The sequence below is a fragment of the Salvia miltiorrhiza genome, chromosome 1 (assembly GCF_028751815.1).
Source record: "Salvia miltiorrhiza cultivar Shanhuang (shh) chromosome 1, IMPLAD_Smil_shh, whole genome shotgun sequence".
Classification (NCBI taxonomy): Eukaryota; Viridiplantae; Streptophyta; class Magnoliopsida; order Lamiales; family Lamiaceae; genus Salvia; species Salvia miltiorrhiza.
In genome coordinates, this window is record NC_080387.1 from 9,557,569 (window position 1) to 9,575,366 (window position 17,798).

Below are 17,798 nucleotides of genomic sequence, written 5' to 3' on the forward strand. Positions count from 1 at the left end.
AATGGCTTGAAATTTTACCAGGGTACTCAAGACTCATGTAGGGACTTGCTATAAAATTTTCAAAGCTGTTAGACATCGACAAACCGTCGATCACAGTAGGTCAGTAGGCCTACGAAATTCATATTTATAAGTCCTTAAAAATAATTTATATAAATCAAGAAATAATAGTTTAATCCCAAAAATATTCATTAAAAGTCCATCCTAATTTAAATAAAGAACGGACCTCATTTAAAATAAATAGTCCCAAACTTGTTACGCACATATACTAAATCTTTCACGAAACATCCTTTAAAATAAACTTTGATACATAGAAAATAATTCAACAACTTGAGCTCTTAAGGGGTTGTTTTACAACAGACACCAAATCTACCTCGGATCTCCAAATGAGGCTCCAAAAGACATTCTGGAAACTAGACATTTCAAGGATCATTCTCCAATTTGAATCGAATGAAAAACAATTCAAACGAGCAAGATATGCCCTCTCAAAGATGGGTATTTAACAAGCAAAAATCTGTAAATTTCATATTTCCAGATTACAACCAAGTCAGTGGGCTTTCTTTAAAAATTCATATCTCCCTTTACAAAACTCCACTGGGAACCCCAAAGGTCAATCTGGAAACTAGGGAGAGATCATAACACTCTCCAGTTGGATTTACTCTAAGAACCTTCATGGTTTAGAAGATATGACTATCTAAAGTTCAGTGCACAAAAAGAGTTCAAGTTTGGCAGATTCAGAACATAAATCGGAAAAACCACTTTAAGCTTCACCAAAAATTCTAAAACTGAACAAGTAAGTTCCCAACATGTCAGTGAATATTCAGTAGAAAGATAGGCTTGAGAATCAAATATTTAAGTCGGACTTTTCCACCTCAAAGTCGTAGGTTTGTAAAATCTACTGGATGGTACATGGAATAAGAACTAGATTTCAAGAATTTATACCGGTTGTTTCCCTTACTCAAAAATGGTGAGGCCGATGTCAAAAGAAAGATACGGGAGTCTAGAGTGACATATTCAAGTTTCAAAGGTTTTCACCGATTGAAACTTTACTTATGATCTCCCAAAGATTGTTTACCAAAAATGTATTCCAGATGGGCAGTGATGTTTACAAATTCATAAATAAATCATGCGAGCTCTAAATATTCTGAAATTTTACCAAAATATAGAAAATGTATGAAAGATGATACACAATTAATTTGAGATTTTTTTGGGAACCGTTTGGATGATATGCAACTGAATTCAAAATAAAGAAGCTTAGTATATACCTCTTCAAGTTACAATTTGGAGTTGGAGGAAACTCTCTCTCCCTTTCTCAACTTCTTCTACACGTTTTGGTGAGGGAAGAAAAGACTTGATGGCTGAAACAATATGTGTTGTTGCATAATTGAGTTGGTGGTGAAAGTGGTGGGGAAAATGGTGGTGAAAGTCAAAAAGTAGATTTAGTGGTAAAATGGAGTGGGGAACAAAATTAATGGAAAGAAAAAGAGAAGAAAAAGAAAGGAAAAAAAATGTAGAGGAGAATTATTGATGTATTTTCTCTGTCTCGGTGATTCTGTAACTGTAAGATGGATCGTGTGCTCGTATATGCTTGATACTGTTTATTTAAATAAATCTCGTATTTCGACATGTGATTTCTCGCTTAAATCAATAAATTATAAAATGAATCTAAATTAAATCCGTAGATTTAATTCGTTTGTTGTTCTAATATTTAAATTAAATCCGCAGATTTAATTAACTCACGAGTCAGAAATAAATCACGACTTGAATAAAGATAAAATCTAATTTCATCTTGCTTAAATAAATAACGTGACTTTGCTAAGTCAGTTATAACTCTGAAATAATATCATTAACTGCTTTAACAATATAAATTCAGGATCATAAGCTGAATTCATATTAGGATAAAAACCGTTTTCATTCACTGATGAACAAAAATAAACACTCATTACTAGATTTAAAATATATAAAAGAGCGGGTCACTACATACTACCCCTCTTAACAAAAATTTCGTCCCGAAATTTGCATATTTCTTCTAAAACAGTTCGGGGTATTTCTCCTTCATTTTGTCTTCAAGCTCCCACGTGGCTTCCTCTTGTCCGTGGTGTCTCCATAAGACTTTCACTGATGTGATTGCCTTATTCCTGAGTTGTTGTACTTTTCGATCTAGAATGGCCTCTGGTCTTTCTTCATAGCTCAAGTCTGGACAAAGGATCATCTCTTCTTGGTGGATTATGTGCTTTGGATCGAAAACGTATTTCCTGAGGTGTGATACGTGGAAAACATTGTGAACGTTTCCAAAGCTTGGCGGTAACGCCAACCTATAGGCTACTGGGCCTATTCTCTCCAAAATCTCATAAGGTCCTACGAATCGGGGCCTAAGTTTTCCCTTGACACCAAACCTAGTTATCCCCTTGGTAGGAGATACCTTTAGGAAGACCTTGTCTCCTATTTCAAAACATAACTCAGTTCGACGTGCATCAGCGTAAGATTTCTGTCTATCTTGTGCCTCTTTTATTCGCCCTCTGATCTGGCGGACTATCTCAACCATCTCATTGACCATGTCTGGTCCTAAAACTTTTCTCTCACCCACTTCATCCCAATAAAGCGGTGATCTACATTTTCTTCCATATAATGCCTCATATGGTGCCATATCGATAGTTGCCTGGTAACTGTTATTATAGGCAAATTCAATCAACGGCAGCACTGCTTCCCAACTTCCACCTCTGTCTAACACCACTGTTCTCAACATATCTTCAAGGGTCTGAATTGTCCTTTCAGACTGCCCATCTGTCTGCGGGTGGAAGGCGGTGCTGAAATTTAGCCTCGTGCCTAACTCCTTCTGTAAGCTCATCCAAAATCTAGATGTGAACTTCGAGTCTCGATCTGATGTGATTGACACGGGTACACCGTGTAAGCGTACAATCTCTCGAACATACAACTGAGCTAGCTTGTCTGACCCGTGTGTGATCGGTATTGGTATAAAATGAGCACATTTTGTGAGTCGATCCACTATTACCCAAATGGCAGTGTTTCCTCTCTTTGTTTTGGGCAAACTGGTCACAAAATCCATTGCGATGTGCTCCCACTTCCATTCTGGAATTTCCAACGATTGTAGTTTTCCATATGGCCTTTGGTGTAAGGCCTTCACCTGTTGGCATGCCAGGCATTTCTCCACAAATGACGCTATGTCTCTCTTCATGCCTTCCCACTAAAAGTGTTTCTTTAGGTCCTGATACATCTTAGTACTCCCTGGGTGGGCAGTATAAGGGTATCGTGAGCCTCACTCATGATTTTATCCTTAAGCTCATCATCGTGGGGGATGCATATCCTTCCCTCAAAGAGGATAGCATTATCTGATGCTTCTTGATAATTCTTGACGCCTCCTTTCCTTACTGTTTCCCGTAGTTTTTCCATCTTCCCGTCTTTTCTTTGTGCTTCTACGATCGTCTTCCTCAAGTTAGGTACCGTTGCCACAACGCTTGCTATCGTCCCTGGTGGTTTAACCACTTCTATGCTCATTTTGCTAAATTTCCTTATGAGCACCGTCTCTCGAGTGATGAGAGCTCCCAATTTAGATTGAGTCTTACGACTCAATGCATCAGCCACTACGTTGGCCTTGCCTGGGTGGTAGTTAATACCACAGTCATAATCTTTCACTAGTTCGAGCCATCTCCTTTGTCTCATATTAAGGTCCTTTTGCTCGAAAAAGTATTTCAGGCTTTTGTGGTCTGTGAATATTTCACACCTAACTGCAGCTAACTCCAGATCATGAGTCGGGTAATTCAGTTCATGTGGCCTAAGCTATCGTGACGCATATGCTATCACTCTTCCTTCTTGCATCAGCACGCAACCAAGTCCATTTTTGGACTCGTCTGTGTAGATCACGTATTCCTTATCAGCTGTTGGGACGGCTAACACTGGTGCCGTAGTCAACTTTTCCTTGAGTTCTTGGAAGCTCTTCTCGCACTCCTCTGTCCAAGAAAATTTTATTCCCTTCCTGAGTAGTTGCGTCATTGGCCTTGCAATTTTGGAAAATCCTTCCATAAACCTCCGATAGTAACCTGTCAATCCTAAGAAACTTCTTATCTCATTAGGGTTAGTAGGCGATCTCCATTCACGCACCGCTTGCACTTTTTCAGGGTCCACTTTAATCCCTTCTGATGATACAATATGTCCTAAAAACGTGACTTCGCTGAGCCAAAACTCACACTTGCTGAATTTGGCATAAAGGCGCTCCGTCCTCAACGTTTCTAGGATAATTCTCAGATGTTCCTCATGGTCTTTCTCGTTCTTCGAGTAGATCAGGATGTCATCTATAAACACCAAGACAAATTTGTCTAAGTACGGATGAAACACTCGATTCATGAGGTCCATGAACACAGCTGGCGCATTGGTTAGCCCGAATGGCACAACTACAAATTCGTAGTGGCCATACCTAGTTCGAAATGCCGTCTTAGGTACGTCTTCTGGTCGAATCTTCAGCTGGTGATAACCAGATCGCAAATCAATCTTCGAGAACACGCTTGCTCCCTTGAGCTGGTCGAAGAGGTCATCTATCCTTGGTAAAGGATATTTGTTCTTCAGTGTCACTTTGTTCAGTTCTCTATAGTCTATACACATTCGCAATGTGCCATCCTTTTTCTTCACAAAAAGTACGGGTGCACCCCAAGGTGATACACTTGGTCTAATGAATCCAAGTTCCAAAAGTTCTTGCAGTTGTATCTTGAGTTCTTCCAACTCTTTAGGAGCCATCCGGTATGGTGCCTTCGAAATGGGAGCTGCCCCGGGCTCCAAATCAATGATAAACTTAATTGGTCTGTCCGGTGGTGGCCCTGGCAGAATCTCTGGAAATACATCTGAAAAGTTCCGTACAATTGCTACATCTTCTATACTCTTTTCAGTACCCAGTTCTCCGTGCAAGTATACGAGGTAAGCTGGGTATCCCTTCTTCATCATTTTCGTTGCTTGTAGGGCGGAGATGATCATCTTTCTTCTTCCCATACCAATTCCGTGGAAATGTGACGGCTCCCTTCCTGGGGGTCGAAACGATATCCGTCTTTCGTTACAAAGGATGTTGGCATAGTTCTCGGCTAGCCAGTCCATTCCTAGGATTATGTCCACATCTCCCATTGGAATAACATACGAGTTGTTCACTACAATCTTGAGTGACCCTATGTTCAGTTCTAGGTTCAAGCACACATGATCTACTGTCGTCATCCCTCCTATAGGTGATGATATACTCAACTCCTGATCAGCTCTTTCCATTTTAAGTTTTAAGGTGTCGACACATGTACTTGAAATGAAAGTATGCGATGCGCCCGTATCAAATAAAAGTACAACAGGAGTATTGAGTAGCATGCCCATACCTGCCAAGTTTCCCTGGTTGTTCTCGGGCTGCTTCTGCCTCATAGCATAGGCTCTAGCATGACGAGGCTTTTCATGTTGTTTCTGTTGTCGCTGCTGTTGTTGGCGGGCCTGTTGCTGATACGGTTGTTGAGGTTGTGGTTGGTACTGTAGCTGTTGGTGCTGATGTGGCTGCTGATACTGTGATTGCTGCCTTGGGTATGGTTGGGGCAAAGCTTGGATTGCTCGCAGATGTGGAGCCTGGATAGGTGGATTCGGCCTTAAACTCGTTCCATGTTGCTTATTCGGGCACCGGTTTGCATAGTGCCCCTTCTGGTTGCAGATATAGCAACTATCACTGCCGGCCTTACAGATTCCCACATGACTTTTGTTACATTTGGGGCAATGTGGGGCCCTCTATTGGTTATTTCCCATCTGTTTCGGTGCGCCCTGGCTTCCATAGCCCTGTGACTGGAAGACCTGTCCCTGCCATGGGCTCTTCTTGCCTTGGTTCGGGTTACTGTTGTCCCATCTCCTCTTTCCTTTGAAATTCTGATTATGATTTTGATCATGTGGAGGTGCTGGCGTAGGTACAGTTGCAGGTCTTTCTCCTGGCATGGCTGCCTCAATGTCCAACGCTCGGCTGAGCGACTTAATGTAGGACAATCCTCTGTGGCTTGCCAAAGCCATCCTAATCTCGTGCCTCAGACCGGCACAAAACTTTTCAGCCATCTTCTCATCTGTGTCAACTTGTTCCGGCGCATATCTAGACATATCGCAGAACATCCTGTCGTATTGAGTTACCGACATCTTCCCTTGCTTCAGATTGTAAAATTCAGCTTCCTTATTCTTGCGGTAGCTCTTGAGTATATACTTGTCATATATACCGGCTTTAAATTATTCCCAAGTCAGGTTTTCTAACTGCTCTGCTGTCATCGTTTTCATCCTTGCTTCCCACCAGAAATCAGCTGACCCAGTCAACTGAAAAGGGCACGCAAGTTAGGCGCTCTTGGTCAGTGCAGCGAAAAAGCTGAAAATGCGCTCCATCTTTCGTACATATGTCTCAGCTTGGCCGGATCTCTTGTCCCACTGAAGACAAGTGGATTTTGTCATAGGAATAGTTCTTCTATTCTATGTTCTGTTCCCCTTCTCTCGGATGCCTTTGCTTTGTTGGCATTCCGATGAGTCGACATATGTTCACCAATGTAATACACATATGCATATCGTCGATTCTGTAAATCATTTTCTTGATTCTCAAATCTCGCTCATACTCTATCTCATGAAAGTATATAAATAACATAGCAGAAGTGACTTGCCGCAAAAGACTGATAGGGTCGCTACATAGACATGGGAAATTAGTATTAATGAGGACTATTTCATCAACATTTGAATATAGATATGGTAATCTATCCAAGCATTATACATGATGAACTGGCTATCTTGCAAGGTCATCATGAGAGGCTCAGTTCTGAAATGCCCTAAGAACCAGTGTTTCCGTACTAATACTAGTCAAAATAACTAAGCCAACATAGGGGCATACAAAAGTATCGAAATGATCGTCGTTTTCGAAATACACAAATAACGTCCTACTAAATGCACAAGAGATTGTCTGTATGCATTACGTGCTTAACCCTTGGGTTGAAGCATACGTGTTTGACTGATTTAATCTGATGAGTATCTGTTTATCCTTGGGTCACAGAAAATCTACCAACAGCTAGTAGATCGCAATGATTCAAATCACAAATGGCAATTAGGCAAAGTGTTTCAATAATTTGCCAAACAATTGAAAATGAATAACCATAGGGTAGAAATGAATTGACTGAAAGGTCGAAACGAAATGACCTAATAGTCTGAACCCGTTTGGCTTTTCAGATGAAGGTTTAAAATATATAGGTTTAAAGACCCATATATGACGACTACTGAGATTTTGGCCATGTGGACTGGCCAGGCCCGACATAACTACTTCTCAGTCACTCGGAAATACTTTTCCGAACTTGGCAACTCTTATTCCTTGGCTGCAAAAGGTATATTTGGTCTAAAATCACCACTTTCTTCTTAACATCTTGAACATGTCCTTGACAATATTCTAGAGCTTCTCAAACTTAGAGTCTGCCTCCTAGTTTAATGCAATCCTTAAACATCTTCTATAGGCGAAATAAGGTAGGCTCGACCTTACTTAACAATGTTCCTCTACATGATCTTAATGTAGTACTTCTAGTACTTAGTGTTCCTTCACATAGCGCTTGAAATGCAACCATATAATTTGAAGCACTCTTTCATTTTATTGCAAAAACCTTTTGAATCATCACGCATTCAATAAGGAAATAGCTTTTGCTCATCTGAGCACCTTTATAGGGTATGTGTCTCCATGTGTAATGCTAAGTCATAGAATGACCTTAGTCAATGCTCTCATTGCGGTTACCAGACTAAATGCATAATCCAAGACGTTCTAACTGAGGCGACGTCCTCGATAGGTTAAGGTATATATATTTATCTTGAGTATATCCTCAGGGTCTCATTAGAATCTTAATTCTTTTGTTTCAGCATTGATCCACTGTCGGCGCTTCTAGCTATTATTAAACTCTAAACCATCTTCGAGAACTTCTCTCGTCTTATACACTTGCGTAAACTTTTATGATCAATCATAATGGTTGATAACTGCTAGTACCCATATCACATCTCGTCTTTCCAATTCGTAGTAGGTGATCGTAATCAATAGGGATTCTCAGTCATGTCCTTATCTATTGCGATAGGTACTGTAAGTAGAATGGTTCCGAATATCTGAAACTATAAGCTGATAGCTTTAATCGTAATATTATAACATCATATACAAAGCATTTTGACCCCTCGTAAGTCTAACTCTGAAGTTCATACATGAATCATGAAGGTTATCCTCAAGCCATAGCTAGTGATAATCGAGGCTAGAAGTGAGTCTCAACTTATTAGGGATTAGCTAACTGATTACATCAGTCGCACTCATCACTTATAAGCAATATTGTACTTAAACTATCATCGAAAGCAATTGTCGATTAGGTGCTCCGTCTTGCGTGAACAACCTGAATGAAGAACTATGCCTGCTTCAGTGATTCGTGCGTGGCATTCTGCTTGCACTGCTTTCATTGGATTCTCTTCCTCTTTCTTAGCTCTTCACCATGGCTATAGTGAAATATGACTGAGTTCCTAGCTTCTATTGTTCTTTTCGTAACAGTGATCATGCATTCTTAACGCATCTAAGTTCATTGAGATATCTAATCAATCAATAATGCATAAACTTGAATGTAAGCATCAGTACATTCATATAAAACGTGAACTTCTCAATGTTTTAAAATCATTACCACATTCTTTCTTGCTGAGCATGACGATGTGATGAAGTGCTGAGCTTTTGTCGACTGACTCTTTCATACTAGTGATCATACTAGAAAAATTTGTTAACTCTAGGGTTCAGAGCAAATAACCTGGCTCTGATACCACTCTGTCACGACCGGTCCTAATTAAGGATAATTAAGCCGGGAAACCGTGGCTAATGGAGGGAGATTAGAAGCGGGGTAGAAAGGGGAATAATCAAACAAGAAAGGATCGTATTTCATCATTGTTAACAACATGGATATCTATAATATAACAGAGTTTTTGTCGTATAGACTCAAATAACTAACAAGTTCGGATAACTCCGACTTATCCAAAATAACATAAAACTTCTGAGTACGCAGCGGAATAAGGTTCTGATTACATGTATGAAGACATGTAACCCTAGAGTTCATTAATACATAATAAGACAAAAGAATCCCGCTCGTCACTTCATCACCATCGGCAGCTGCTCAACCTGCACATTTAGAAATATATGCAGGGCTTGAGTACAAAAGTACTCAGTGGACACGTATGCCTAATTATAAAAATACATGCTTCAAAACTGTAAATTGTCATGCCATCATAAACAGTACAGCAAGGGAGTTTTTCGCTAAAAGGCCCAAGCTTACTAAATTCATTTGTGATTCTTAAAGTTCGTCTGCAGACTAAGTTCTCTTGTAATCTATCATATCTGGAACTTTGTGCCGGAGAGGTGGCCACCTCTCACGGTCACTTGACCGGCCAACCCGCTAGATGACTCACGGTCACTGGTGTACACTAGCCCTGGCAGGATAGCTATCAACTGCTCAAGACCCGAATTCGATTACATGATTAAAGTCACATCAGATAGATATCATACTGAAATTTAAACATTTTATGGCAAGACAATATTTGAAATAACTTCAATTAATTTAGTCATGAAATAACTTGCTTGAACGTAACATTTAAACTCATTTGATATATATGAAAGTAATGCCCACCTGATAGAAATTTTCTGTGGTACAGTAGCTCCTTGACTGATTATTAATCTCGTGTTTGACCTTTATTACGAGAATATAAATAAGATACTGCTCGAATAAAATCCTCAATTAATGAGAATGCGTAATTTAACTATGCATGACTCATATTCCGATAATTATTATTCTGAGATAATAATCTGGGAAATTCTATTATAAATCCTAATTGTCGAAATAAAATAATTTAAATAAGGCTCGTCACATGAGGTCGGATAGATTATCATAATCAATCCGTTCTCATCGGGTGTTCTAATCCGTCAATTAAATAAACCCCGTTCCTCGTAGTCAATAGAAAATAAATACTTCAACTTATTCGCTTTATAATCTCATAATTAATCGGGCTTAATAAATAAGAACAAGTAATGTTATAAAATTAAAAAAAAATAAAATAAAATAAAAAGGCTCAACATAAGGCACATAAGAATCACAATCAAACATCATCAAAACATGCTCTGCTTTTACACTGACTCAACTTCAAAATTTAATCTGTTCTGACTCCGACATCTCCTGGACTCGAGACTCATACCGAAAGAAAGATCTTCGAGTCTAGTTTCATATAAAAAAAAAAAAAAATAGAGTCGAAAACTCCAAGTGGTTTGAGAGATATGACGTTTTTACCACGATCTACCATGTTCGGCAGTTTTGAACAATCGAAAACTTGTATTTTTGAAAAATAGTAAACGTTGTCAAACTGGGCTCAACTTTGGTGGATATCTAAATAACACAATAAGGTTAATACCATAAAAATTTGGAAAGCTAGATCACCCAGGAAGCTACTGAAATAAATGACTCTTTTCTCTGTTCTCTGAAATTCTCAGTAGTAATGTGCAGTTTAGGTTTTGCATTTTAAAGAAGTATCATACGAAGTTGGAATGACTTGAAATTTTACCAGGGTACTCAAGACTCATGTAGGGACTTGCTATAAAATTTTCAAAGCTGTTAGACATCGACAAACCGTCGATCACAGTAGGTCAGTAGGCCTACGAAATTCATATTTATAAGTCCTTAAAAATAATTTATATAAATCAAGAAATAATAGTTTAATCCCAAAAATATTCATTAAAAGTCCATCCTAATTTAAATAAAGAACGGACCTCATTTAAAATAAATAGTCCCAAACTTGTTACGCACATATACTAAATCTTTCACGAAACATCCTTTAAAATAAACTTTGATACATAGAAAATAATTCAACAACTTGAGCTCTTAAGGGGTTGTTTTACAACAGACACCAAATCTACCTCGGATCTCCAAATGAGGCTCCAAAAGACATTCTGGAAACTAGACATTTCAAGGATCATTCTCCAATTTGAATCGAATGAAAAACAATTCAAACGAGCAAGATATGCCCTCTCAAAGATGGGTATTTAACAAGCAAAAATCTGTAAATTTCATATTTCCAGATTACAACCAAGTCAGTGGGCTTTCTTTAAAAATTCATATCTCCCTTTACAAAACTCCACTGGGAACCCCAAAGGTCAATCTGGAAACTAGGGAGAGATCATAACACTCTCCAGTTGGATTTACTCTAAGAACCTTCATGGTTTAGAAGATATGACTATCTAAAGTTCAGTGCACAAAAAGAGTTCAAGTTTGGCAGATTCAGAACATAAATCGGAAAAACCACTTTAAACTTCACCAAAAATTCTAAAACTGAACAAGTAAGTTCCCAACATGTCAGTGAATATTCAGTAGAAAGATAGGCTTGAGAATCAAATATTTAAGTCGGACTTTTCCACCTCAAAGTCGTAGGTTTGTAAAATCTACTGGATGGTACATGGAATAAGAACTAGATTTCAAGAATTTATACCGGTTGTTTCCCTTACTCAAAAATGGTGAGGCCGATGTCAAAAGAAAGATACGGGAGTCTAGAGTGACATATTCAAGTTTCAAAGGTTTTCACCGATTGAAACTTTACTTATGATCTCCCAAAGATTGTTTACCAAAAATGTATTCCAGATGGGCAGTGATGTTTACAAATTCATAAATAAATCATGCGAGCTCTAAATATTCTGAAATTTTACCAAAATATAGAAAATGTATGAAAGATGATACACAATTAATTTGAGATTTTTTTGGGAACCGTTTGGATGATATGCAACTGAATTCAAAATAAAGAAGCTTAGTATATACCTCTTCAAGTTACAATTTGGAGTTGGAGGAAACTCTCTCTCCCTTTCTCAACTTCTTCTACACGTTTTGGTGAGGGAAGAAAAGACTTGATGGCTGAAACAATATGTGTTGTTGCATAATTGAGTTGGTGGTGAAAGTGGTGGGGAAAATGGTGGTGAAAGTCAAAAAGTAGATTTAGTGGTAAAATGGAGTGGGGAACAAAATTAATGGAAAGAAAAAGAGAAGAAAAAGAAAGGAAAAAAAATGTAGAGGAGAATTATTGATGTATTTTGTCTGTCTCGGTGATTCTGTAACTGTAAGATGGATCGTGTGCTCGTATATGCTTGATACTGTTTATTTAAATAAATCTCGTATTTCGACATGTGATTTCTCGCTTAAATCAATAAATTATAAAATGAATCTAAATTAAATCCGTAGATTTAATTCGTTTGTTGTTCTAATATTTAAATTAAATCCGCAGATTTAATTAACTCACGAGTCAGAAATAAATCACGACTTGAATAAAGATAAAATCTAATTTCATCTTGCTTAAATAAATAACGTGACTTTGCTAAGTCAGTTATAACTCTGAAATAATATCATTAACTGCTTTAACAATATAAATTCAGGATCATAAGCTGAATTCATATTAGGATAAAAACCGTTTTCATTCACTGATGAACAAAAATAAACACTCATTACTAGATTTAAAATATATAAAAGAGCGGGTCACTACAGATATGCACAAATGTAATTTTTCAAAATTATTGCATTTGTTGTAATTATTATTGTAATTAAAAGTAATTATTATTATGAAGAAATGTAATATTTCAAAAACATTACATTTCTTCATAATAATGTTTATTTTTATTCATAAGTATACATTTGTTGGACCAAATATATACCTTATACTATTAAAAGTAAATATTCCTATTAGAATTTATGATTTAGTGTTCAGGGTTTAGTGTTCAGGTTTTTAGGGTTTAGTGTTCATGGTTTAGGGTTTAGTTTTCAGGGTTTAGGGTTTAAAGTTCAGGGTTTAGTATTCAGTATTTAGGATTTAGAAAATAACAATACTTATATATAAAATGTATATTTTATATTTTTTAAAAGTAACTATTGTTTTAATAAAAAGTAATTATGCATATGAAGAAATGTAATATTTTAATATTAGTATTACTTTTTTCACAAAAATTGTTACTTTTACTCACGAAAACTTGTAATTTTAATATTTGGTTAAGTAATTATAGTCGTAAGAAAAAATAACCATTAATGTGAGTAAAGGTAATATTAAAAAAAGCATAAATAAATGAAAAAAATAGAAAAATGTTTAAAAAGTGTTGAAAATAAAAAATTAAACAAAAAAAAGCATAAAACAAAAAACTGAAGAAAAATGAAAAAATGAAAAAGACAAAAAACTGAAAAAAGAAAAATAAGCAAAAAAGGAATCAAAAGAAAAAGGAAAAAGAAAAATGGAACCAATAAAAACAGGGCAAAGGGATTCAAACCCTTACGACTTGCAAGAATACATGCAGTCATTACCAATGCACCAGAGAATAATCTAACCTTTTGTATAAATATTGGACCTAATCGCATACCATGCAGTGACCTCACACAAGACTAGCCCAAAAACAATTGGTGTGAGATTTTGAATCTCTCATCGGGTTATATAATTATGTTGAAATCCGCCAACAACATAAACTAGATTATTTGTTGCCACACCCCAATTTCTGAAAGAATAACTATAACTGAGGTGCAACTAAATCATTGAAATGAACAAGGGAAAAACCTTGTAAAATACGAATAATGGAATGATAAATCGGGCATCGCCCCTTTGAATGAAGAAAGACAGATATCCGAATGATACTAATCAATCGACAAACATAACAACTTCAGGATCACAAGTTTAGTTTCATGTCTCGGATAACCAACATTCATTAATCGTAATACTTAAGAGTCAAGAGTCTAAGCTCATCAAAAGATATCATTTAGAGTCATAACATAAAAGTCTTAAGTCAAGGAAACGAAAGACAAATAAGGGCTAGTACTACAGCGGAAGTCAAAACACGGAGTTGAACCCTAGCCTCAGCTCTCCCTGTCAGCACCAGCCATCAACCTGAAAAACATTTGAAAGTATTTTTGGGCCTAAGTACTAATGTACTTAGTGGGCTGCAACTTTTAAAACATTTCACAATTCGTAAAAGCAGTTTATCCAATCATTCCTGACATAACTTAGAAGGTTTTAAAACAAAAATAACTTCTAAGCATGTTAAAATATTTCATTTTATTAGCGCGCCATTGTCACACTCTATTTAGTTACTCGCTGTGATACCGGACCTTTTAGCCACCGACGTATCGCTTTCTCCCATGACACTTGCCCTGAGGACGTAACTCAGACAAGTTGAATTGACCTCGGGACGCTACCCGGGCAGGCCTTACATGATACATGCTCCGGAACACATCCAGCCGAGCACCCTTATAACGCCTCTTACATGAATTAGTGCCCGATGGAGATCAACCCACCGAAACAACTAACAAGTGTACACAATTCTCAAACAACGTGTTAGGTCATAAGAGAACCTCGATCGATCCATGAATTGCGAGCCTTAAACATAACAGAGCGCACAAAAATATTTATTGGATAAACAGTTTTCAATTCATGAAACATTTAGAGCTTAATAACTCAAGCATACATTTGAAAAATAAGCCCACCTGTCTAGGCAAAGCCTGTCGTTTAACCTTATCTCTGAATCGGAATAGCAGTGCTAATCCTCCTGATGCTCAAAGCTTACAAGAAGTCTATTCTTAATAGGTCTCCTTGAATTCTAATCTTAAGTCATGGTGAAGTGCTTAATATTCTATGATTCACTTAGCCGGGTTTTCAAAATTTAATGAATAAATAATTGAAAACATTTCTCTTGAGTTAAGAACACCAACAATATTCTTACTCATCTTTTTTTAATAATTGGAATTATAAATAAAACCAATTAAATCATAAATATTCTTTTTGCAAAATATAATGCAAATCATGTCATGCTTAGCATATAATAAGTAATTTACTTAAAATATGCTTATAATAATAATTTAATATTATTATAAAAATTTACTCTTTGAAAATAATTAATTAAACTTAATAAGTCTAATTAATTATAATAGTGTAGCTCCTTTAAATAAAATCTGCACAAATTCAATTAAATAAATACTTGGGCAGCCCATGATTTAAAATAATCAAAGGCCCAGCTTAATAAAAGAAAATCGGTCCAAAATTAAGAAATAACCCAGCCCATTTAATTAAAAATCTCGGCCCAAGTACTCATAAAAATCGGCCCATAACTAATTAAATAAACTGAGCCCAATTCGCAAGCCCACCCTCAATTAAAATCGGCCCAAGTCAAAATTTAAAACAAAGGCCCAACTCTCGGCCCAACACTTCAAAGCCCAACCCCTAACCCAAACCTAAAGCCCAACACTCCCTCCCCCCTTCTTCTTTCCCCTAGCCGCACAACACTCACACACACAACTGCAATTCACTCTCTCTCTCTCTCAAGCGGCGCAGCACACACACTCACGCATACACAGACGCGGCTGCACCCTCTCCCCTCCTCTCGATCTTTTCCGGCGGCGGTAGCAGCGCCGCCTCCGCCGTCCCCTGACTCCCCTCTCCCCATCTCTCGCCTCTATCTTCTTCAACCTTCATCTCTCGCTCCCCATCGACCTCTCTCTTTCTCTCTTCACGTCGGAAGTCCGCCGCCGCGGAGACTCGCCGGAGACGTAGCAGCGACGAGCCGCCGCCACCAGCTCTCTCTCTGACCTCTCTCGACCGATCCTCCCTCTGGAACTCCGGCGATAGCAGCGAGAATTAACCACCGCCGTCCGCCGACTCCGACTCTCCTCTCCCTCCGACTGTGGCCGAGCGACAGCAACAGTAAGGCTGCCGCGCCCTGGCCTCCACCCAGACCAGCTACCACCCTCATCTCTCATGCTCCATCCTCGGCTGGACAACAGTGGTGGAGCCGCCGCCGAGCCCTAGCCTCCCTCTACCTCTCGACTCTACACCACAGCAAGGTAAATCTCTCTCTTACCCGACTCAGTACAACAACTTAAAAAGAGAGGCAAACTCAAGAAATATCCTTTCTTTAAAACTCGAGCTCTTGTTTAGAACGAAAACAATAAATCTTCTTCAAATCATATATATATATATATATATATATATATATATCTCATATATGCAGAATGGTGATGGTAATTATATACATATATATGTGTCTAACAAATCCATGAATATACTGTATAAAAATGTTAGGTGTAATTGAAATTGGTTTGATGACCAAGGTGTGTAAGTCATGTGTAAAATGGTACGGGTATAAATATTCAAAGATTAAACCTTTAGAAGGACTCACACTTGCTGAATTTTCTCTTGAGTTGTTTGCTTGCTTTTGATGGGAACGATGGATGATGAGGATTTTTCTGAAATACATTTGTATTCTTCAACAAATGCAGGGTGAAACATGAAGAGGATGTGGAAGATTGAAGCTAAGATTTACCTTGAATAATGGCAGAAAAATGCATGGAGTTCTCCTACTTGCTCTTCTCGTGGAGTTAGTGAAGAATGGTGAAGTAGTTGCTGCCTTGAATCATTAAAGAAGGAAGATTGACAGCCTAAAAGCTAAAGAAATTGGACAAGATATCGTGTAGTGGTGAAGTTAGGTGTAGTGGAATTTGAAAGTGGAAGCAAAAGAAAGTGGACAGCCTAAAGCAAAAGAAATTTGATAATTTATGGGAGATTTGATTGTCTGCATAAAGACATGTATGAAAAAAAATAATCATGATATAGGGTGGCTATTAGGAACATAGGGTATGGTGTGAGATGGGGTGTTGATTGAACTAATAAAATAAATCCCTCAGGATAAAATATCGGGACTGTAATAATACTTCAGGGTTCGTTAAATATCTCGTGAAAATACTTGAATGCTAAATTAAATAAATATGCAATGCATATAAATTCAATAACTAAATTTACAAATGTTTTTGTAAATCATTTTTGTTGGAATTAAAAATAAATTCATTTTCTTTTATCCGGCGTGAATCAACTTAATATCTAAGTTTAAAATAAATTCTAAACTTAATAGAAATGGGCGGGGTATTACATCCCTCCCTCCTTATAAAAATTTCGTCCTCGAAATTTCTTATAAGAGTCTTCTAGTTTAGAACACTAGGCATTCATTCCATGACTCTTAGGCGGCATTGAATCATACACGGTCTTAACATTCTAACAGCGCGATATCGTTCTTCAACCAGAAATTCTCTTCAAAAATCTGGTACATCATTATGCGGTGGAGTTCGTCTTCTCTTTTTTTTTGGAGATTGGAGCGAGGTCTTTCTCTCGCTACAAGGTATTGTAGCGCTGACTTGTATGAATCTATCGATTCTAGGATTACGTCGAATTCTATCGTAGAATTAACACGTAAGTCTATCTAAATGTTTGAGCGTCTATATCGAGCTTTAAGTTCGAGAAACGTCTTTAGCATCCAGTATAAAAAAAAGAAGCTATAATTGATACGTCGAAAACATTAATCGAACCTTTCAGGTTTCCCTGTTCTCTTGGCTCTTGGTGCTGGTTAAGGGCATAGGCCCTAGCGTATCGTGGTTGTCCCTGGTATCCTCTAGGACTTTGGTTCTGTCGCTGTCGGTTTCCGGGATTTTGTTGTTGTGGCGCTCCTCCTCTTTTCTTTGGGCATGATGAAGCAAAATGCCCTGTTTCTCCGCAATAATAACAAGCATTCGTTCCTTTCATGCATTCCCCTAAATGGGGTTTCCGACACTTTGGGCAAGGTGGTGGAGTTATCGCTTGCGACTGTTCGTTCTGATGCTCATTCAGATTTTGATTAGCAACCCATGGTTTCTTCCCACTTCCATTTCCAGAGTTTCCCCCAGTTCCCTCATTCCATCTCCTTTTTCCTTTACTACCATCTTGAGGTGGTACAAATC

General features: G+C 37.7%; 1 long non-coding RNA gene across 1 annotated transcript; it reads right to left on the minus strand.

Moving 5' to 3' along the window:
* Positions 1 to 8,895: 8,895 nt before the first annotated feature.
* Positions 8,896 to 12,003, minus strand: LOC131006530 (uncharacterized). The gene is made up of 2 exons (XR_009095572.1): positions 11,832 to 12,003; positions 8,896 to 9,722 (listed from the first exon to the last, which is right to left on the minus strand). It is a non-coding gene; the product is annotated as an uncharacterized LOC131006530 (long non-coding RNA).
* Positions 12,004 to 17,798: the final 5,795 nt, after the last annotated feature.